The 11,452-nt window shown below is 48.8% G+C and overlaps 2 protein-coding genes across 4 annotated transcripts in view; both read left to right on the top strand.

The window, feature by feature from the left end:
* LOC116714596 (alpha-1,3-mannosyl-glycoprotein 4-beta-N-acetylglucosaminyltransferase B) overlaps nucleotides 1–11,452 on the top strand; it is a 776,799-nt gene that overhangs the window by 49,251 nt on the left and 716,096 nt on the right. The gene's annotated exons all lie outside the window — the stretch shown is intronic.
* LOC116714595 (transcription factor COE3-like) overlaps nucleotides 1–11,452 on the top strand; it is an 88,799-nt gene that overhangs the window by 42,384 nt on the left and 34,963 nt on the right. The gene's annotated exons all lie outside the window — the stretch shown is intronic.

Raw genomic sequence — 11,452 nt, forward strand, 5'->3', positions numbered from 1 at the left:
GTGTGTGTGTGTAGGGGTGTGTGTGTGCAGGTGTTGGGGTGTGTGTGCATAAGGAGACCGAACGAATTCATGCCACTGCCAGCCTGTTTCTCTGATCACTTGATTTATTTCTGCAGCAAATTCTAAAAACAGGAATAAAAACCAACAATAGCGATGTTTATGGTTCTAAGTTGGAGACATAATTTACCCAGAATCCTCTGCTCCCTCCTTCCCCTCCAGACCATCCATGCAGTAGCAATGGACGAATTGATTTCCCTCCAAGTCCAGCAGTACAGCTCCCTTATTTTCATCTCAGCTGATCCACCTGCTGCTGACTCACTCACTGTGTGTGTGTGTGTGGGGTGTGTGTGTGTGTGGGGGGGGGGGGGGGGGGGTGACATCACAGTGTCCTAACTAAACTTTCTTCAGGCAGCAGTTAATTGTTCTTACACTTCAGAATAAAAACTTCTTTAACATGAGAACATCCTAAGTTCTCAGTTTGGCTTAAACACTGACCTCAGCAGCTAGCTATACCGCTAACCATACAGCTAGCCCTGCCGCTAACCATAATGCTAACCGTACAGCTAGCCCTGCCGCTAACCACCGCTAGCATCTTTAGCTCTGGCTTGCTGTGGGTTATCAGTCTTTTGGAAGGTGAACTCCTGACCAGCCTTTAGCTTTTAGCAGGTGTTCATTCAGGACTGTTAGCTCAATGCTAACCAGCTTCCTTGTTTCTACTGAAAAGCCTCCCTCAGCATCAGGCTGCCACCACCATGCTGGTTTTCCTCCACTGCGTGCAAGAAGAAAACAAAGTCAGGGAGAGAGCAGAAGAAGACAATGAGGCTCATGTTTCGTTTACTTTGATGTTTCACCATAGCAACCACCAGCAGCCATGACAACCAGTTAAACCAGTAACTGCCCAGTTTAAAGGATAAAAGCCTGCTGCTGCCCAGGTCACAGAACCTCCAGCCGGTTCTACCGGCCCAAAAGTTCTGGAGGCGACAAAATGCAATCTGGCAGAACAAGCAGGAGGAGGAGGAGGCGGACCGGGGGTTTGATCCTCCGCCTCGTCTTTCTTCAGCCTCGCAGTAAAACCTCTAAGCAGGGAGCGCCATCTGGACCGGGCCCTGTGGAGGCGTAACGGGCCCAGAAGCTCGGGGTCGCGATGCTTTACTGCCCAAGCCTGCCGCCTGCAGATGGCAGCGGGCGTGCCGCTGGAAAACGCCAAGGTCGCAGCAGCATGTGGCGCGGGGGGGCAACCACTGGAGCCATGGCAACATCAGGGCCGCGCTATGCTACATTAAAGAGCAGCGCTAACTCACCATATGGGAGGACGAGCTATCAAAGCTAATAGCTGTTAGCTCAACACACACACACACACACACACACACACACACGCGCGCGGTTAGTAGAAAGCAGAGTCTGTGTGCAGCTGGCGCCCGGACCAGGCAGAACATTATGACCGCTGGCGACCTGCCGCTCACCTGTCGGGGGGCATGGTCAGCATCAGAACACCTCCTGGGTTGGATCGACACCGAGAGAGTTGGACCGTGGAACCGGTCCAGAACCTATTGAACTTATCAGACCAGAACATGGAGCGATGGACTCGAGGTACTTGGTTCTGTTGACCCGAACGGGACCGTAAATCCACTAGCAGGGCGATCCGTGGTTCTGGACACGGAGACACCATCAGAACCAGTGAAGTTCTGTCCGGGTTCAGAGCAAGGTTCTGGTTCTGCTGGCGAACCGGTCCTCACACCTCCTGCCGTCTCCCTGGACTAAAATCTGGAGGTTTTTCTCCACAGCGATTTTTCTTCCATCAGAACCAGAACCAGAACCGGGTCTGTGCTGCAGGCTGTTGCTCGCTCGCCCCTCTCTCTCTCTGCAGGTAAATTGAGTTTCAAGGTGAGTGACTCATTCCAGGAAGGTCGGCATTTGTCTGGCGGGGGGGGAGTTATGCTGCGGGAGTCTGTCAGTCTGAGGGATGAGGTGGAGAACCAGGTCCAACAGAACCGGGCAAATCATCTCCAGGTGTGTCTCTGTAACGCAACCTGCAGAACCGGGTCAGAGTCTGTAGAACCACTTTCTACCCCAAAGTTTCTCCTTATTTCACTTCCAGAAGAATCTGAATCTGAGGCTCCAGAACTTCCTGGTTCTGGTGGTTCTGATCCATTTCCCTGCAACAGCCGGTCCAGTTGGTTCTGAAGATTCTGGACCTGCTTCATCCCAAACCTGCTGCTCCTCTTCCTCACCGCCGGCTGCTCCTTTACCTCCTCGCGCTGTTTCCCTGACGACACCCCAAGCCCGATGGTGCCGCCGCAAACCGGGCCAGCAAATCGGGCCAGCACGGTTCTGCCAGGCCCATAAACTCCTCCTGTTCCTCCTCCTCCAAAACTCAGCGAGTCAAGATGGCGGAGGCTGATGAGGAGGATCACAAAACGTCTGGATGGAGAAAAACTGCCTCAAACTTTTTATACACAAGATATCAGCTGAAACAAGCTAATGTGATCGGCTAATGCTAGTGCCATTAGCGAGAGCTAGTGCCATTAGCTAGAGCTAGTGCCATTAGCTAGAGCTAGTGCCATTAGCTAGAGCTGGTGTCATTAGCTAGAGCTAACAAAGTTAGCTAGAGCTAGCACTTGAACTGACACCAAATCCAAATACGTTGGAAACTGACAAAAGGATGTTTAAAGTGACAATTAAGGATCTTTAAGAATTTGTGACAAACTTATCCCATTAAGCTGAGAAAATGTTTTGATCCCAAAGCTAACTAGCTAGCTAGTGGCTTTCAGTTTGGCATTACAAAGCTGAAGTTGAAGTTGGCTTCTGATTGAAAACGGCTAAATGGTAATCCCACCCACTTTTTCACAACCTTTAGCATCAGTAATGTGCTGGAACCTTAAAACTAAAATCCTCGGACACTTCAGGGTAGTGTCCTAACCCTAACCCCTAGCCCCCTAACCTCTAACCCCTAACCCCATACCCAAGCACAGAACACAGCGTCGGGCCGTTAGCTACAGAATTGATCGTGGATAGCGTTGTGCTACTGAACCTGTTCTGTTCAACACATCAGTGCTTAGTTCAATGGAGACTGGTTGCTGTTTATTATGAGCTGGAAGCTAACGGTCAAGGCATGTGTGATGACATGTTAAAATCACAGCGCCATCTGGTGGCCTGGCATGACAACTGCAGCTGACTGGAGGCCTCTTGTAAAACCTGAAACTTTTACAACCAACGTCAGAAAACACCGGCAGCTTCCAGGCAACGTAGCCTGAGCTAATACCACACAAATAAACACATACAGCTCTGAAGCTGGAAGCTGGTATCCAACTGGTCTCTGACCGGTCTGTACTGGGAAGGCTGGTTTCTGTTGAAGTCATTTCAGAGGGACGCGAGTAAAACGGATAAATATTCACAACATGCTCGTCTCCTAATCACACCTCACTAATCTCACTTGTCAGATCCCAACCTGATGGACCAATCACAGAGCTCGCTCCTGGAGGATGCTGGGAAGAAAAATGGGCAGCGATGAAGTCAGAGCTAGCGCTCCTCTTCCTCCTCTGGAGGCTCCGCAGAGAGCAGGGCGCCTAGTTCAGATTCAGGTGTGTGTAGGAAGTGAGAATGATGGACTGCGCTGTGTGTGTGAGTGTGTGTGTGTGAGTGTGTGTGAGTACAAGCATCGACCCATCGATCGGAGTCGCTGTGGCTCTCCTGGTGTCGGCAGGCTTAACTGTTGTTGCTGCTGCGGCTCTTTAGCCGTCAGTCATTAATTAATGCCCTCACACTGTGAGCTCTCTCCACCTGTCACTCACACACACACACACTCACACACACAGCTGTGACTGATAGCCACTCAGAGCGTTTGATCCAGCCGGTTGACGGTAATGAAGTGGGGACTGAGGGTCGTCTGCAGCCTTTGATTTCCTCTGGGCTCGGCGCGTCGACGCGCAGCGTGAGCCGACTCCTAAACACCTCTGCCACGTTTTCCTACCTGAGCCGAGCTGCTGGGGTTCTGACCCGGTTCAGGAGGTCCTGGCCTCCTGAACCGTATTTACGTTGACCTTCATGTTGTGGGTTTGATTCTGTCTCTGCTTCCTGCCTGCGCTTTTATTTTGTTGACACATCCCATGATAGTCTGCGCATCGCCGTGGTAACACAGCGTAGAGCTATGGTGATCGGGTTTGCTTTTCCCACTGGAGGAACCAGAAGCTGCTGCTGCTCTGAAATGTGTTGGCTTGTATTTACATGATGAAGGTGATGATGACGATGGAGTTCTCTATTTACGGAGCAGGAAGTGGATGTTCGCCGGTTCTCCTGGGAAACGTCGTTCCATGCAGCTGTGTACCGATGCTGCTGACCTTTGACCTTCACAGCAGCAGAAACACCATCCGGTCGGGAACAAACCAGAACATTTAATCTTTCTGCTAAATTACTGAATAAATGAGCTGAACATCAGAGATATTTCTAGATTTTAATCTTCAGGTTCTTCATCAGATTAAAGTTGTTCTATCTGTTCATCTTTCCAGAGTTTTTCTGATCATTCATTGAGTTCCTTTGAAATGTGGAGGCTAACATTAGCGTTAGCTGCTACATGTTAGCATTCAGATGCTGTTTGATGCTAGCACAGCTTTGCTAACAGCCTAACTCCTTTTTGCAGTATTTTCCGGGATTCGATCGGTTTGAAGCAGAAATGAACCGAGAAGCCGCTCCAGCGCCGCTGTTAGTGGATTAGCTGCGCGTCAGGTTTACAGTCGTACCAGAAACTAATGCATACAAAGGTTCCACTTTAACTACTGTATGCCAAAAAAAAACAACAAAAAAACTTTGTACAGGTTTTATTTAATGAATATTTACGTAATTAATCAAAATCAAGGTGTTAAAGTTCCAGCTGATTGTAGGTAAGATGTAACGTTATCCGGCACAGGCTGATGCAGTTTTCGGATCAGTTGGTTCCGTCCCACACTTCCAGCATCGCTCCAGGAGCGCGGCGGCGGGCGCGGCGGCGCTCCACAGGTGCTGCGTTTGTGGGGCTAAATGAAACGCTCAGGACCGTTTTCACCTGCTCAGGCAGCGTCTGGCCCCCAAGTTAAAGATAAAGACAACTCGCATACATTTGCATCCATAATGCGGGGCGGCCGCCATTTAATATGCAAATTCCCTGAAATATTACTGAACACCTTCTGTTCAGAGCGAATACATTTGAATTTGCAATTAGAAAGATCCTGTTTAATTAATGAAAAGTGTTCATTTTTGGCTGCTCGCTAATTTGATTAGAGGTGTTGACGAGGCGCTCAGAGGGTCAACCTGATCAGCTGACCTGCTGGAGGTCAGGGGTCACTGATTCAGGCTCTGCTTTTTCCCTCATTGCCGTCTGTCAGGAGAGATGGACGATGTTTCTAACACTCTGGTTCTGTTTGGACAGATCTGGTTATTATGGTCTGCACATTAGCACTGCTTTTATTTTGAAAAGCAGAAATATGCCTTTGGAGAGAATTGATTTGTTAAAGTTAATTAAAGTTCCCAGCTGTGAAGTCAGCAGCAGGCCAGCTGACCTCTGACCTGGGGCCAGCTGACCTCTGACCTGGGGCCAGCTGACCTCTGACCTGGGGCCAGCTGACCTCTGATCTGGGGCCAGCTGACCTCTGATCTGGGGCCAGCTGACCTCTGACCTGGAGCCAGTTTGTGTTAGGCTGTTTCTTTTCTCTGCTCTTTCTGTTCTAAATCTGATCAAAGCTTTCAGCCGTTCCAAGGAGCCATCTTGGTTTAGGGTCATGACCTTTCCCCTGGTGTCTGGCCAGTTCTCTGAGGTGTTCTCCTCTGGAGGACGATGGGTGACCTTGGACCAAGGGAGGAAATCCCCTCTCATTATTGCAGGGGACAATAAATGGAAATTTCTTCGGAGCCATTTTGGGGGTCGGCCAAGTTGCAGTGAAATGTTTGTAACATAAAATGTTTCAAGTTTTTAATGCCTTCAAGCTGCAGGAACAAAAATGACTAGTTAGTGGTAATGCTTGTTTTCCTCACTAATTAAATTAAAATATAAATGTTTGGATCAGAGTTTGGTTCAGTCACTGATCTAAACTGCTACACCTTTACAAATATTCATTATACGTAACTGTTTAATAAAATTCCTCATAAATATTGCTTTATTGCAGTGGCTCTCAATACAAGCTATGCCTTGTTTAAATCATAGCTTGTTAAGTTGCTTTATTTCTAACCCTTTTCTGGTTTTCCCGTCCTGGTAGGTGAATATCTGGGAAGAATCATAACTTTAAATTAACGTTCAAAGCTCCAGGGTTTTTATGGAGAAACCTTCAGATTTTATTGTGTGTTTTTTAAAGCTCAATGTTGAAGATAGTAAGACATAAAGGTATAACTGTCTGTTTTTCTATCTGCTCTGCTCTCAGCTCCTTCACACTGAGCTGTCAGCCTCTCCTCCCGTTTCAAACTCTTCTTATTAACATAAGAGTTAAATAAAGCTAAATATGATTAGATATTTGCTACATTTAACAAAAAAGTTTAAGTCTATGAATGCAATGCATCAGTTTAGCTAGTTTTGATTTAAGGCTTAACGGGGCAGTTTATCAAGATTCAGTCAAAGTAATGAAATAAACTGCAGTCTGATTTTTGTTCATGTGTTTCTTCTTATTGAGCAGAGAAAGGAAATAAAATGTGTTTCATGTCTTGCTGTAAGTTTTTACTTACTGGAGGGTTTATTGTTTGTGCTGCAGAGCCACAGCTAAGAGCTAGCTAGCAGCTAAGAGCTAGCTAGCAGCTAAGAGCTAGCTAGCAGCTAAGAGCTAGCTAGCAGCTAACAGCTAGCTAGCTGCTAACAGCTAGCTCCTCTCTTCAGCTCTAACGGAGCCGGTACCATTCAGCTTCTGTTGCTGTTTTGGACTGAACCATTGTTCTAATAATGGGGGGTAAAAAAATAGATGAAAGGCAGATTTATTTCGTTCTTTGTTTCTATTGTCTTTTTATATTGATATTGTTTAAATACAAAAGTTTCCTTCATATTTTCTTTGGGGGGTTAGGGGGATTCTGGACCCTTCAACCCCTTGGGATTTACCACCAAGCCTTTGACCCTCTGAGCTCGCTCAGAACCAGAACCTCCGACGGAACCGGACCAGCCGTTTGAAATAAACGGAGGTGATCCGGTCATCCTGTTCTGTTGAGGAACCTGTCCTATTCTTCTTGTTAGACATGAAGTTCTGGACATCAGAACCAGCTGTGGACCTGCTGGACCTCTTCCAGAACCAACGTTCTGGACGTGGACTCCTCTTTTGGGTCAGAACCAGGTGCAGCGGAGCGGCTGTTTTTGCCTTTTAGCCCTCAGATTTTTTTGCTGTTTTTCTTTTAAATTGTGGTTTAATTTGGCTTCTCCCTCCGTTGCGTTCAGTGTCAACTTCAAAGCCAGTAAATTACATTTACTTTGTAACGCTTGCATCATTATTCCTCCTCTTCATCAGCCGCTCTGTCTGCGCTTTATATACATCTTTAAGATTTAATGGCCGTTCTGAATGTTTTTAACTTTTACACTTATTCACTCTAAAGTTCAGTTTTTCATCAAATTCACTTCATGGTTCAGATTGATAAACGGTTCCTCCTGGTCTGGTTCTGGTTCTACTAGTACCAGAACCGCTCATGATGGATCATCTTCCCAGGAAACCGAAACTTTATGGATTTTAGTCCAAATGTTTTATTTTTTCACTCATAATTCGACAAATACAGAAAACAGAGTCTTTGCTTCCTGCAGGAAGTGGTTCAGGGTGAACTGAGCAGAACCCGACACCGGTCCGGTCCGGTCCGGTCCGATCAGTAGGTCGGCTTCCTGCTGCTAATTAGTGAGTCTGAAGCGGCTGGAAGCGTTTAGCCGCCGCTCAGCAGCGCTTTGCTTCCCTCCGTCAGGCGGCAGCTGGAAGGTTAAAGTGGCATGAAGAGATATTGAAGCTAAATGCTCGGAGGCCGCGCCGCAGGCGTTTATTCAAATCAGCAGCTCTTCTTCTTCTGCCCTAATTCTGGTTCAATAAAGCCGGACGCCGAGCCGTCAGCAGTCAGACTCTTCATGAAGAAGCTCAGCGGCCGGAAGAGCGCCGCTGCGTTCGAGTGCTGCGTTCAGGCGGTGCTGCGTTCAGGCGGTGCTGCGTTCAGGTGCTGCTGCGTTCAGGCGGTGCTGCGTTGCTGCGTTCAGGCGGTGCTGCGTTCAGCTGCTGCGTTCAGGCGGTGCTGCGTTCAGGAGGTGCTGCGTTCAGGCGGTGCTGCGTTCAGGCGGTGCTGCGTTGCTGCGTTCAGGCGGTGCTGCGTTCAGGAGGTGCTGCGTTCAGGCGGTGCTGCGTTCAGGCGGTGCTGCGTTGCTGCGTTCAGGCGGTGCTGCGTTCAGCTGCAGGATGTTTGGCCGTGATGGACATCAGGCCAAATCTCTCAGGTCTCAGATGTCAAACTTTTCAGGAAAGAAATGAGTCGGTTTTTGGGTTTTTACCTTCAGGCGGTTTGGAGTTGATCTGCGGGGCTTTAGACGGATTTCATCAGACGAGAAGCTGAAGGATCTTCTGTTCCTCAGAGAGGAAAGAAATCCTTCGCTTCGCCGTGAAAAAACCTGCAACACGGCTCTTACGAGGATTTTTCCTGACAGCACTGATATTAGAGCTTAAACAGAAACCTGGAATTATAAAATAATAAATGAAATGAGGCACATTTTGGTTTGCAGTGAAAATCTGAAGTTGGGAGGGAATTTAACTGGCTGTAATAATTGACCTCTGACCTCAAAGAGGCCTTTAGGCGCTGCATTGATTGGCTTCAGCTGTTGACTTGGCTCTGAAAACTTGCCGGCGTCCCAGAAGGTTCCAGAACCGAACCAAGTTCTGATCGCTTGGCTTCTTTCCTGACAACTTAGCGTCTCTTTTCAGCTGAACAGCAGCGACTGTTGAAGCAGAAGACACCAAGTGCGTGGTGGTGAAACCGGGCCGGCGCTGATCCACGCTGCTTTTCCCTTGAAGGAGACCCGGGGTCTGCTGGAGTCCTGGTTCAGGACCCCAATTATATTTGCATATTTAATGGGACACATTTCAGGTTCCTGTTAAAGTCATCGCTAATTAATCGGGGTAGCCGTGTCGCTGAGCTTTGCTCCGAGGAAGCCAAGTGTTTCCAGGCTCTTCTGGGTCGCTTCCGGACCGTTCCGGGCCTGGACAGTCTGCTCATCTCACTACGACTCCCATCATCCCCTGGGGCTGAGCTCGTCTGGGTGGCGATGCGGGGGTAAATGGGGAACAACTTGGGTGAACAAAAAGCAATAATGAAGTTAATTATAAAGACTTAAAGAGACAGAACCAGAACCGACCCAAACCCGGTTAGTCTTTTACAACGAGGAACCGTGACATGGTGGGTCCAGGCTGAGGAAAAAACATTTAGTGACTCTGGTCAGTTTACAGAAAAGATGTTGGACTGATGATGGCGGTGATGTCATCACTCTGCATCCTGTCTGGGAAATCAGGTTCTGTGGTTCTGGTTGAATCCATCAGGAGTTCTGTTCACTTCCTGTTTCTCACCGACCAGCAGGAACCAGAACCGGTCCAGCAGAGAACCAGCCAAAAACCAGTATTATTCAGGGCAAGAGCGGGTAATGTGATTGGCTGAAACAATGGAGAGCTTCTGTTCAGGGCGCGCGGTCCCGGTTCAGGGCGCGCGGTCCCGGTTTTGGGACCCCCTGTTGTGACAATAGAGGCCGGCGGCTGTTCATGAGGCTGATCTGTTCCTCGGACTGTTTTAGTGCCTCATCAAATATTTAGTCTGATTGTACATGGTCCTGTAATTGCCATCTTGGCTCGTGAATTATTGATGGTGTGTAGCCAAGCCCTCACACACACACACACACACACGGCTGGCTGATGTGCTGTAATAAGGCCAGACACACACAGGCTGCTGCTGCTGCTGCTGCTGCTGTGAATCATCACACGCTGCTGCTGTTTCATATCCTAATTAGCAGCAGAAGAGCCACTCAGTAATTATTTGAAGAGGCCGTTTCAACAACACAGAGAGTCAATATTAGACTTTCCTCCTAATGAGGCGCCGCGGCCTCTTCCTCCTCTCCTCTTCCTCCCCGCCAGCCGCCTTCAGGCCGCTTTATCTGCTCTCTGCCTGCTTCTGTCTCGGCGCCGCTTGGCGCCCCGATCCTCCACGCTTCGCTCGTTAGCAGCGGCAGATGAGAAGTGACGGCGGGGCGGCGAGCCGCTTGTTACCGCGGCGGCCTCCCCGCTTGCCGCGCCTCCTTCTGGGTTTTCTCAGCCGTAAGATGAGTCTGCGGCTGCGGCGGCGGCGGCGGCGGAGTGCCGGTCGGGGCTCACCGGGCGGTCAGCTGCTAAACGTGTGGCGGCGGGCCGCCTGCCGGGCGGCGCAGTGTGAGGCAGCGGCGCTTCAGCTTTAAAAATACTCTTGTTGAAATATTGATTTTCTTTTCTGTTGCTTTCTCTTTCTGGGCTAACATAATAAGTGAGAGACTCCAGGGAGAGACAGGCTGGCAGTGTGTGTGTGTGTGTGGGTGTGTGTGTGTGTGTGTGTGTGTGTGTGGGTGTGGGTGTGTGTGTGTGTGTGTAATCGGAGCTCCGTGTAATTGCTTCCCATAGTGAACTGGGTGTGGTTGGGTGACATCATGGGGGTCAGAGGCTTCTGGTTCTGGTTCAGCTTTAAGCTTCTGCTCCTTCCTGGTTTTACAACAAAAATAATATTAATATAAGCTGCTTGATCATTAAAGCTTCCATCAGCAGATCTGAAACACACCAACAGCCACGCAGAACTGAATCTGATCATATTTACAGTTATAAACACAGAACTTCTTCAGATTCTTGTTTTCCACTCTGCAGACTGCAGTCAGCTTCAGAGAGAGAAGCTGCAGCCTAGAGCGCCTCCTGCTGCACTGGAGGAGCTGTTGGGATTTGAACGGAAGTCTTTGTTCCAAACTGGGGGAGTGCAACCCCAACACGCTCCACAAACTGGGAGGAAAGGAGCCTGAGCTGAAGGCTGGGGAACCACTGAGGAGACGACAGGCTTCAGATGGAGGGCTAACAGCGGCTGGAAGCTAACGTTCCGGTAGCTAACCTGCTGATAGCATTAGCTAGTAATTGCTTGAAGCTAACTTGTTAATATTAGCTGTCCTAAAAAATCACTGACGCTACAAAATCACACAAGATCTCAGGTAATGCAGCAACGCAAAAGAAAACTCCAGTTCAGTTGGAGTCGTTGGGACGTCCATCAGGGTTTTGGATGTCCCAAAGGTTTCGGTGCCAGTGGAAGGAGAAGGACCTTGCTGCCGCAAACAGGAAGGGCGGGACGGACCTCTGTCAGTCTCAGACCTTATTTAGAAATGGGACCATTGCACTCCGGAAGTGAAGGGGGCGCTATTTCCTATATTATCCAAGGTCTCCCGTTTTTATTTTCTTTTGAAATCTGTGATATATTTTCACCTTTAGGAAGGATTTTC

The sequence above is a fragment of the Xiphophorus hellerii genome, chromosome 23 (assembly GCF_003331165.1).
Source record: "Xiphophorus hellerii strain 12219 chromosome 23, Xiphophorus_hellerii-4.1, whole genome shotgun sequence".
NCBI lineage: Eukaryota > Metazoa > Chordata > Actinopteri > Cyprinodontiformes > Poeciliidae > Xiphophorus > Xiphophorus hellerii.